Source organism: Theropithecus gelada, chromosome 7b (assembly GCF_003255815.1).
Source record: "Theropithecus gelada isolate Dixy chromosome 7b, Tgel_1.0, whole genome shotgun sequence".
In the NCBI taxonomy this organism is placed as follows: Eukaryota; Metazoa; Chordata; class Mammalia; order Primates; family Cercopithecidae; genus Theropithecus; species Theropithecus gelada.
In genome coordinates this window covers 42,191,849-42,204,355 of record NC_037675.1, presented here as the reverse complement: position 1 = coordinate 42,204,355, position 12,507 = coordinate 42,191,849, and the positions used below count along the sequence as shown (strand labels likewise).

The following is a 12,507-nucleotide window of genomic DNA, read 5'->3' as shown; positions in this document are numbered from 1 at the left end:
GTGACTTTGAACAATTACCTCATTTTAGAAAGCAAATGAACCATACAATATGAATCACCCAAGCATAGCCAATCACCCATAATCATTTTAGGTGAATAGCACTTAAACTCAATTTCTTCATAGCCTTCTTTCAAAATTGAATGTAAACATTTCTTATTTTTCCTACCTCTTTAACTTGAAATATATGGATTTAGAGAAGTTTTGCTGACAAGATAATAACAGAATAATTTTCAATTTAAATGACTGTAACCAGAATGTACTTACATTTATTTCAGCATTAATTTTAAAGAGCAGAAGAAAATAATGGATCAGTGATTTTGTGATTTTGTATATACTTTTAATAAAGGGAAAATATAATGTATTTTTTAAACATTACTAATGATCAATTCATTAGATACATTGATATATCAAGCAGACTAAAATATATTTATATTTTTATATTAAATATAAAGGAGTGTAAATGCACACTAATATATAATTTTTTTTTAAAATTGTGAATTGGGCCTTGGTCACAGTTACATTATGAAGAATACTTGCTCTTGAACAAAACTACCATTTATTTCTCCAACTCAGTTAAACGGTCCTAGGAGCTAGATGAACCTCAGATGACTGAATTGTCTACAGTATTTATGACTGGCTAATGTGAACATTAAATACTACTAGGTGCATATTATTTTTTATTGGTAGAAACTTTATTTTTACTAGAAGTTAAAGACATGTGAAATTCAACGGTAAATGTAACATTCAACTCCTGTCCTTACCTAGACAAAGTGTATTAATCAAGGAAAAGTTTTTATGTGACAATGGATATATATAATACGTTCTTAAGCATGGATTTGTTAATATTGAAAACAATAGTCGTGTGTAATTTATTGTATCTCCAGTCATCAAAATTTGATTAAATGGTAAACCAACTGAAACCAAATGAAAGAGCAAAGGATTCCTAAAGCTTTTTCAGCCGTTTGCTCTTTAATCAGGATTGTTATTATTTTCTGTTTGTATCAGCTACATATTCTTTCCTTTCTGTGTCAGCTCTATCCTCCAGTGGTTTCCCTCAAAGAATTGAGTGATTTTAGAAGATTCAGACTTTAAGTTACAAATTACATCATGAAGAAATAAATCTCTGTTTTAATATTCTAAGTCAATTTTCTAAAATTCAAATGCATTGAACCAAATCTGAATCATTTTCTGTGGTCAGGCAAATGTCACCACACACCATTTGTTTTCTGCCTGGGTTATAAGAAACAATCAATGGTGGCAGAAGGCATAGGATAATCCTGAATGTTTTAAGTCTTGAAGCTGAGGGACTAGGCATGCAAATTCAACTATGTGCTACACAATCAGTGGACAGTGGAAATGTTACAGAGAAACCCCAATATCTGCTACAGCATTCCTAAGCAACAGAGATAAGATAATAATGGAGAGTTCAGTGTGGGATGAGTGCATTTGTGTGTGTGTGTCAATGTATCTGCAATCACTTAAACAGAAACATTATAAAGCAAGCCTCATTAAGGAACATTGCAGAGTAACTTTTCTTATGGTTGATGAAGCAATAACATTCTTTGTGTTTAGATCTATATTCTTGCCATGACTGTACCCCAACTAATAAAATCTGAAGATAATAAAGATCTATTAGTTGGTAGCAGGGCTACTTTTTTTGCAGAAAGGATGTTTTAAGGTACCAGTAAGGACCATTTTTTTCCATGCTTTTTCTAATGCTAACTTTGAGTGTTATTGTAAAGTAAGAATTTCAAAACATTTTGTGTTTAAGGGTGGTATTTTAATACCATTATAATGAGATTACTGTCTCTGACTTGCTCTGTGAAAATTCAGGTGAAAGTTATGAGAGAAAAAACACAATATAAATATTACTTAATCAATTCTAGTGGTTCATAATGTATTTTATTTAATTTACCTTCTATGCAATTTGTTTTTATTTATCTTCAATATTTCCTTTCATTGAGAAGCTATGCAACACAAGAGTAATATTCTATAATCCTAGTCTCATTATGTTTTTATAGAAAAGTCACAAAATAATTTATCCCAAAGAAAAGACCCTTAGTATTAAATCCTACACAAGGAAAAGCACAATTCTTAGGACTGAAGTTGACATAAATAATGATGAGCAGGCTGAGCATGGTGGCTCACACCTGTAATCCCAGCACTTTAGGAGGCCAAGGTAGATGGATCACTTGAGCTCAGGAATTTGAGACCAGCATGGGGAACATGAGGAAACACCATTTCTACAAGAATAAACAAACAAAAATTAACTGGGCTTAGTGGTGAATGCCTGTGGTCCCAGCTACTCCAGAGACTGAGGTGGGAGGTTCCCTTGAGTCCAAGAGAGGTCAAAGCTGCAGTGAGCCCTGATGGAGCCACAGAACTCCAGCCTGGGTAACAGTGAAACTTTGCCTCAAAAAAAAAAAAAAAAAAAAAAAAAAAAGATAAGCAATTGGCAATTGTATGTTTAGTTACATACCAAGTTATTTGAGTAAGCTGGTTTTGTAATTCAAACTATTTAACTTTATAACTAAAAAAATCAAATGATTGTGAGGATATATCACTTACTCTCTCTTTCACTTTTATTGAGAATTATAGTAAATAAACTGACTAGTGGATTACTAATGAAATTATCAATTTAGATGAGTGAGTATATTATTTAACATGGTGACAAAATTTATACATTTAAATAATAATAAATTAAATAATTTATTGACTCATACATTTGGTTCTTCACATGATTTACTAAATTTATATGTTACCCCTTTTAATATTACCTTCAGATTACTCATAATACCTGTGACAAGGTAAATACTAGGTAAATAGTTGTTATCTTTATTCTTTCATTTGCATTCTATTTTATTGTGTTTTTTTCCCCCCTAAGTTTTGATGTGCTGTTGGTTGAACTTGTGAATGCAGAAGCCATAAATATAAAATCCTGAATACCCTATGAAAAAACTCCTAGATTTGATAAGGTAAGTTTAAGGATTCAAAATAAACATAAAAAAGCAGTAGTGTTTCTGTACACCAATAACAGTCCAGATGAAAACTAAATCAAGAAGGCAATCCCATTTACAATAGCTACAAAAAATATTTAGGAGTATATTTAACATAGGAGGTGAAACATCTCTATAATAAAAACTACAAAACTGCTGAAATAAACTGTAGATGACACAAACAAATGGAAAAACATCCCATCCTCCTAGAGGAATTAATAATATTAAAATGACTATTCCAATCTACAGATTCAATGCAATTTCTATGAAAATATGTCATTTTCCACACAATTAGAAAAAAAAAAACTATTCTAAAATTCATATGGAACCATAAAAAAGCCCAAGAGCCAGAGCAATCAAAATTAAAAAACAAAGCTGGAGGCATTCCACTACCAAAAAACAAAGTTGGAACCATCCCACTACCAGACTTATCAAATTAATGGTATCCAAAACAGCATGGTACTCCTATTAGACACACAGATCAATGGAATAGAATACAGAATTCAAAAATAAAGCCACATATTTACAGCCTTCTGATCTTGACCAAATTGACAAGAACATTTACCAGGGAAAATTTAACCTTTTCAACAAATGGTTCTAGCAAAATTGGGTTGCAATATGCAGAAGAATACAACTGGACCCCTATGTCTCACCATCTATGAAAAATCAACTCAGGATGGATTAAGTTCAATGTAATCAAACTATAAAAATACTAGAAGAAAAACCAAATAAATTTCTTTTGGACGTTGGTCTAGGCAAAGAACTTATGATGAGGACCACAATAGTACAGGCAGCAAAAACAAAAATAGACAAATGAGATTTAATAAAACTAAAAAGCATCTGCACAGCAAAAGAAATAATCAACATGGTGAACAGACTGCTTTTAGAATGGAAGAAAATATGTGCAAACTATGCATCTGATAAGGGACTAATATCCAGAATTTACAAGAACTCAAACAACTCAACAACAAGCACAAACAAATAATACTATTTTTAAAATGGGCAAAGGTCATGAATACACGTTTTTCAAAAGAAGATATACAAATGATCAACAGGTATATGAAACGTCACTAATCATCAGAGAAATGCAAATTAAAACCACATTGAGATATAATCTTACACCAGTCAGAATAGCTCTTATTAGAAAAACAAAAAATAACATGTTTGCAAGGATGTGAAGAAAAGAGAATGCTTATACACTGTTGGTGTGAATGTAAATTAGTAAAATCTCTATAAAAAATATAAAGATTTCTCAAAGAATTAAAAATACAAGTACCTTTTCTTCTAGCAGTCCTATGACTGAGTGTCTACACAAAGGAAAAGAAAACATAGCAAATAGATCACCGTACCATTGTGTTTATTGCTGTAGTATTTACATAACAAAGATATGGAATCAACCTAGGTGTTCATCAATGGAGAATAGGTTAAAGAAAAGGTGGTATATATACACAATGGTATACTATTCAGCCATAAAAAGAATGAAATCACATATTTTGCAGCAACATGAATAGAACTGTAGACCATCAGATTAAACAAGTCAAACAAAGAAAGTTGAATACCTCATGTTCTTACTTTTAAGTGGGAACTAAATAATGCTTACATGTGGCTGTAGATTGTGGAATGCTAGACAATGGAGACTCAGGGGAATGAGGGTGTGGGAGTGGAGCATGATAAGACATTACTAAATGGATTCAATGTACAGTTTTAGGGTTATATGTATACCTTAAAAGCCCTAACCTCACCACTTTACAATCTATGCATGTAACAAAATTACACTTGAACCCGATATATTTATATAAATGAACTAAACACTCCAACTAAAACACAGAGAGTAGTAAAATGAATTTTAAAATGCAATATAGTTCAACTATATTCTATCCATAAGAGGCATACATTAGATTCATAATCGCAAATAGTTGCCTTTAAGTTTTTCTCTTAAGCATTGACTTTGGACAGTCTGGTGGCTATGTGCCTTGGTTGTGTCTGTTTCATACAGTATCTCTCAAGTGTTCTCTGGATTTCTTGTATCTGCATGTCTACCTCTCTAGCAAGATTAGAAAAAATTTTCTTCAATTATTCCCTCAAGTATGTTTTCCAGGTTGTTTGCTTTTACTCCTTTTCTCTCAGGAATTCCAGTAATTCATAGGTCTGGTCACTTTGCATAATTCCATATTTCTTGGAGACTGTTTATTTTTAAAATTTCTTCTTAATTTATTCTGTCTGACTGGATTGGTTCAAAACACTGATCTTCACATAGAGGGAAAAACACACACCAGGGCCTTTTTGGAGGGTGGAGCGTGAAAGGAGGGAGAGGATCAAGTAAAACAACTAATGAGTACTAGGCTTAAAACTAGAGTGATAAAATAATCTCTACAGCAAACCCTCATGACACAAGTTTACCTATGTAACAAATGTGTACCTATGCCTCTGGACTGAAAATAAAAGTTAAAAAAAAATTTGGTATTCAAGCTTTGAAATTATTTCTTCTGCTTGGTCCTCTCTATTGATAAAGCTCTTAATTGTACTTTGAGATTCCTTATATGAGTTTTTCAATTTTAGAAGCTCTGGTTAATTTTGCTTTAAGATGCTTATCTTTTCTTTCATTTTCTGGGTTACTTTACAGGTTTCCTTGTGTTGATTTTCAACATTGTCTTGAATCTTGTTGAGCTTCCTTGCTGTCCATGCTTTAAATTATTTGTCATTTCTGAGTTTCCATTTTAGCTAGAGGTCATTGCTGGAGATCTAATGTGATCCTTTGGTAGTGTCAGTACAGTTAGATTTTTCATGGTGCCAGAATTTTTGTGCTGGTTCCTTCTCATGTAGAGACACTGATACTTGTATTTTTTGTAATTATTTTCATGCAGGTAGTTTTTTTGTTCTTTCTTTCTCTATAATATTATTGCTTTCTTTCTTTCCCGTTTCCCCTTCCCCAGGGAGTGTGACTATAGGGATTGCTGGGTACAGCGTTTTGGCAATTCTTCTGGCAGGTTTTATACTGGGCTGTGCAGTGTGACCTACAAGGCAGAAGATGATGCTTATAGGTAATAACTGGGAGCAGGCAATATAGCTAGGTATAAATTTGATCCTTATTTACAGGCATAAGTTCTCTGCTGGCTCAGCCACTGGAATACACAGCCAGAAAAAAAGAATGAAATCAATCATGCCCTTTGCAGCAACATGGATGCAGCTAGAGGCCATTATCCTAAGAGAATTAATGCAGGAACAGAAAACCAAATGCAATATGTTCCCACTTATAAGTGGGAATTAAACACTACATATTTATGGACATAAAGGTGGCAACGATAGAAACTTGGGACAACTAGTAGGCAGAGGTAGGGATGAGGGCAGTCATTGAAAAACTATTGGGTGTTATGCACAGTACTTGGGTGATGGGATAATTTGTACCACAGACTTCATAATCATGAAATATACCCAGATAAGAAACCTGCACATGTACCCCTTCAATCTAAAATAAAATTTTAAAAAATCACAAATAGTTTAAAAACAAAAGAATGGAAAAAGATATACCATGTAAATATTACCAACATAGAGCTACAGTGGCTATAACAGTTTTCAGTATTTTATTTTAAGACAAAAATTGTTAATATAGACTGAAAATTGTAATGATAAAAGGGTAAATACATCAAGAGGTGTATCAATTATAAACCTATGTGCATCTAACAGAGATCCAAAACAACAGAAAGCAAAATTGACATTATTGAAGGGATTAGCATATATTTCAATAATAATAATTGGATATTTGAAAGCTCACCTTGAGATAATAGCTAGAATAGGACAGAATATCAATACTCAAATAGAAGATTTAAAAAACATGATAAACTACTTAGACCTAAGATATATCTATAGAACATGTCAAACAAACACAGCAGAATATACATCCTTCTCTAATAAATATGAAACATTCTAAGGACAGAACAAAATCCTCCATAAATGTTAAGAATTGATTGCATCAAACTAAAAAGTTTCTTCAAAGTAAACAATGAACAAAGCAAACAGACAACCCGGAGATTAAGGAAACATAATAGCAAACCATATATCTCTGATAAAGGACAAAATTCTAAAATATGTAAGGAACTAAATAATTTAAAAGCAAGAAAACAAATATCCTGATTATAAAATTGGCAAAGAACCTGGCCAGACATTTCTCAAGAGAAGACATATGAATGGTCAACAGATACGTTAAAAAATGTTCAACATCTCTAATCATCAAGTAAATGCAATTAAAAATCACTAAGATATTTTATCAAGCTCTTTTGAATGGTAGTTACAAAAAAGACAAAACATAACAAGTGTTGGAGTACCTGAAGCAAATGAAATCCTTATACACTGTTGGGGATGTTAACTAGTACAAGCATTTTGGAAAATAGTATGGAATTTCCTCAAAAACCTAAAAAGAGAATTACTATATGATCTAGCAATTCCGTCTCTGGAATATATACAAAAGAACTGAAAATTTTATGTTAAAGATACATCTGTACACTGATGTTATTTGCAGCATTATTTACAATGGCCAAGAATGGAGCAATCTAAGTGTCTATCAATGAGTGAATAAACTTTTTACATGTAGTATATATACACAATGGAAAACTACACAGTTTTTTTAAAAAAAATGGCATTTTTTCGTTTGTGACATAGATAGAACTGGTAAACTTTATGTTAAGTGAAATAAGCGAGACACGGAGAGATAAAATAATGTATGATCTCACTTCCATGTGGAATCTAAAGATATCGATTTCACAAAGGCAGAGAGTAGAAAGTTATTACCAGAGGTTGTGGTGGTTTGGCAGGGGAAAGGGAAGAGAAGATATTGATCAAAGTGTACAAGGTTTCAGTTAGATGGCAGGAATAAATTTTCATGATCAATTGCACTTCATCATGACCACAGTTCATAATAATGTATTTAATGTTTTAAAATAGCTAAAATTATGGATTTTTAATGTTCTTATCATAAAACTATAATAAGTTGGTGAGATAATGGATATGTTAATTAACTTTATTACATTTTTCTATAATGTATACAAAGATCAAATCCTAAGATTCTATCCCATAAGTATAATTATTGCCAATTAAAAATAAATAAGGAAATATTTTTTGAAATGGTTGAAATTGTAAAATACATTTCACTGACCTGCGTTTAATGGCATTAGAAATCAATAGCAGAAGGAAATATGGAAAATTTAAATACATGTGAAAATAAACCAGACACTTTAAATAAAACGAGTCAAATAAGAAATCAGAAGACAAATTAAAAAGTACTTTGAGATGAAGGAAAACGAAAGCATAACACACTAAAAATTATGGGAAGAAACTAAAACAACACTTAGAGGAAAAATTTATAGCTGAAAATACATATATTAGAAAGAAAAAATCAAATCCATAATAGAACTTTCCACCTTAGAAAACCAGAATAAGATGACAAATTAAATCCAAAGCAAGCAGAAAAAAGGAAATATTAATAATTTAAGCAGAATTTAAAGAAATTCTAAATAGAAAACCAATAAGAAAATCGGTAATATTAGCAGTTAGTTCTTTTAAAAGATCAATTTAATTGATAAACCTTTAGCTAGAATTATCAAGAAAAAGAGAAAAGACAAATTGCAAAAAATCAAAAATAAAGGGATGATCATTATTACTGACTGCAAAAATAGCTATACAAGGAAATATCATAAACAACTGGATTCCAACAAATTATATAACCTAGATGAAAGGCCTGAAAAGGCCCTAAGTTCCATCTCTGGCTAACCTTGGGGGTTTATCATTATAAAGCTAATATAAGAAAGACTCTGTGGTACTGGCATAAAGATAGACATATAAATCAGTAAAATAGAATTTTATTGCCCATAAATTAACCCATCATTTTATGGTCAATTGAATTTCAACAAGGCTGCCAAGTTAATTCAATGGGGATAAAGTAGTCTTTTTAACAAATGGTTCTGGAATAAAACTGGATACCTACATGCAAAACCATGAAGATAGATCTTTGTTTCCCATTATACACAAAAAGTAACTAAAAATGGATCATAAAATTAAATATAAAAATTAAAACTAAAAAATCTCCTACAAGAAAATATTTATGATCTTGGATTAGGCTAAAATTTCTTAGATATAACAACAAAAACATCAGTGGAAAAAAACATAAATTGGACTTCATTATCAAGGAAAAGAAAAAAGACAAATTACAAAATCAATATTAAAATTAAAACTGTATCTCAATGGACACTATAATGAAAATTTAAAAAGGCATTGACAGAATGGGGAAAAATATTTGAAATCACATATCTATAAAAGGTATCTTTATCCAGAAGTTAGAAAGAATATCAATGATTCCATATTAAAGAGACAACCAAATTTAATAATAGGCAAAGAATCTGAATAGATATTCCTCCAAAGAAGATATAGTAAATAATATACAAATAGAAAATATTCTAGAATTGTTTAGTGGTAATAGTTGCACATGTTTGCGAATACACTAAAAACATTGATTTGTACTTGAAAGGTTAAATATTATTGTATGTAAATTACACATCAACAGAAAATCACAGTCTGTCAAAATTTGTATAGATATTATTGGTTTTAGCTAGACTAAAATAAGTACTGAATATTTTTGTTGTTTTTTATTATTATAGCATGAACTCAGGAATTATCCAATGTAAAATGGATAGATACAGGCATTTAAGATTCTGGAAAGAATACATTTGCAAATGAAATAAAAGGAATGATCAGAAGCACAGTCATTACTAATTCCTCTAAAATAATGAGTATATATATCTAAATTGCTAAGCTTAGAACATAATATGTCTATGATCAATTAAACTTAATTATAGGAAGACAGATGATTTTTCTTTAAGCTTACATGTACGTTGTTTCACCCGACCAGTGACATTTATATTGATGCAATGTAAAATATGAACTATTACCTTTCTTGCCTCCACAAAAATAAATCCAGGGCTGTGATTGGATCCTGGTTAATGAATATAAGCTTGGCCCCTACAGTAAAATCAATAGTTCTTTTTAACTTCTTTGAAATTCATTGATAAAATCTGGATCAATTTTTATTGTTGCTTATATACTTGTTGTTGGAATAGCAACCCAAAAGTGCACATGAAGAAAATCTATTCTCTTTTAGGAGGCAATCCTGGGTTGTCGGTGCTTTCTTTATTTTTCAGGTTTCCAGGTTTAATTCCCAAGGAAACATGGTCCTCTGGAGAAATAGGGATTTTTTATCTATTGAAATTTCTAGTAAGTGCATCATAAATACAAGACAGAGTACATAAAGTAGTTGATTGAAAGTCTGCTTTCCACTTAAGAATTAAACCCTGGTGTGGAACATATTGTCCAATTTATCACATCAGGAATAAGCCAATTATCCATCCTTTGAGATTCGTGGAATTATCTTAATAGAAATGAATAATTCCTGAGAAGCAGTCTGGAGAACGTTTGAAAAGAACAAACAGACTGACTACTGTGGTGAGAATAGCTCCTATATCCATTGTTCACCCTGATGAACTCAGTTATGCCCACAGGGTGAAATGGTTTCAACAGAGGCATTCTAGTAATTTGTGGTGAGAGCCTGATTTTTAGAAGATTGAAGGTTGGAGTTAATATACAAGAATAATTATATTATAAAATGAACCAGTTGAAGTGAATATTTCCTCTGTAATATTTAACAAAATTTCAATTAGGTATTTATTAGGAGCTTAAGTTGTAGCAGATAGATCTAATCATCAAAAAGATTCAGAGAAATGCACAGGTGAATGATATATTTAAATGTGAGAAAGGATAGGAGGGTCAAGAATGTGGTAATGATATAAATGGAGTAATATTTCAAAAAATCCTTTTAGGACAACTGGTAAGGTTCATTTAAATAAAGTTACAAGTTATATGTATAACAAAGTAAGAAGAAAGAAGGATAGTAAGATCTCAAAACAACATTCTATTTCTGTCATTATAGATCGAATCTTTCGATTTTGTGCCAACATTTTACTGATTTGAAGGTCTTGGTTTACTGTCTTTAGCTTGAAGTATATTTACTTCTAAGGGTTCTTAAATTTAGGATCTCATGGAAAGGAGGGGCCAGCTGAGCTTCCTGGATCGAGTAGGGGCTCAGAAGGCTGTGAAGCTAACTCATTTCCTGCATCAGGACTTACTTCGGTCCTGGATGAGTAATATTGAAGATATATGCTTAAAATATTCCTAACACCAGGATTTGTGCGTGTGTTTTCTTCCCCAAGAAATCTACAAACAGCAAAACTTTTGCTGTAAATTTCCCTTTGTCCTCTCGACCTCTCTCTCTTCCCCTTCCCCCAAAACTAAAAGGAATGTTAACTGCCCGTTTTTCTGTGACCAGCGGACCTTATGGATACTCGCAATTCCAATTCCTTGTAAACATACTTTGTAACGTCCTGTGAGATCCTGCCTCCTTTGCCATGCCGCTGCAAGGTCATAAAGTAGATAAAACCTAAGATGCCATTCCGATTTTCCTCAAAATCTAAGACATGTCACAAAATAATTTACTACCTTCCTCACTATGGTAACATCTTCCTGCGGCAAGTATTTCCCGCCTTAAAGAGTATAAAAGGCAATCACTGAAAACCAACAGTGGCTACCCATTCAGGACCCCTTCCGCACTGTGGAAGCTTTGTAGTTTCACTCTGCTCAATAAAGCCTACAACTTTTTCTCTCTATTGGTCCACGTCTCTATCACTCGCCAAGGTCACCTGCCACACCAATTCTTTGGTGTGGCTAGGCAAGAACCTTAGGTGTTACATTTTGGTGAGCCAGCCAAGAGTCTCTAGGAAAGGCATCTAGATTGTCACACGGTGAGTATGATTGGATTCTTTCGCTTGCTGTTCTGTTCTGTCCTTCCTTAGAATTCGGAGGCTAAACTGGGCTCCTGTCAGCCACTTACAGGCAATTAGCACAGCTGCGGGACTAAAGGCATGGGTGTCAGGCTGTCTGGAAAAAGGCTAAGAAACCCCTGACCCTTCCGCGTTGGGAGTGTCGGTTGGTCTGGAACTACTTTCAACTCTTTCACTTTCCGTGGTGGTCCCGAATTGCACCTGGGAGTGCTCAGTGGACGTCTTAGTCTCCCAGATATCCTGGTTGAGACCATGGACCTACCAGAGGCTCCCCCTGCACGGGTTACTGAGCATGAGACAGCCACATCTTCTGACTCCTGCGTCCTGGGTTCTAATGTCCGCCAGCTAGACTTATTTGCTTATCTTGCAAGCAAGGTTATTTCCACTAGGCAGGATCAAGATTTCCTATTTAGAAGTCTTAAATTCTTGGGGTGGCACCCAGAAGATCCCTGTTCATGGTGCCCTCTAGGGTTTAGGCAGGTGTAACCACTTGATGGCTCTTTTGAAGGGCCAGTCCCCACCATAGTGTATGATCCCCCACATCAGGACAATTTAAAGACAGGTCTGTAATTTTCATGTGAATAGTAGAAGCCTTAGGGTATTTCCTCCATTGCTCCCCAGATAAACTTTCC

The 12,507-nt window shown here is 33.0% G+C and overlaps 1 long non-coding RNA gene across 1 annotated transcript in view; it reads right to left on the bottom strand.

Moving 5' to 3' along the window:
• Positions 1-1,971: 1,971 nt before the first annotated feature.
• The window catches only part of LOC112629461, an 88,093-nt gene continuing 77,557 nt past the window's right edge, over positions 1,972-12,507 (bottom strand). Inside the window, exon 3 of the long non-coding RNA XR_003120600.1 lies at positions 1,972-2,243. This is a non-coding gene — a long non-coding RNA (uncharacterized LOC112629461). The remainder of the gene's footprint in view (positions 2,244-12,507) is intronic.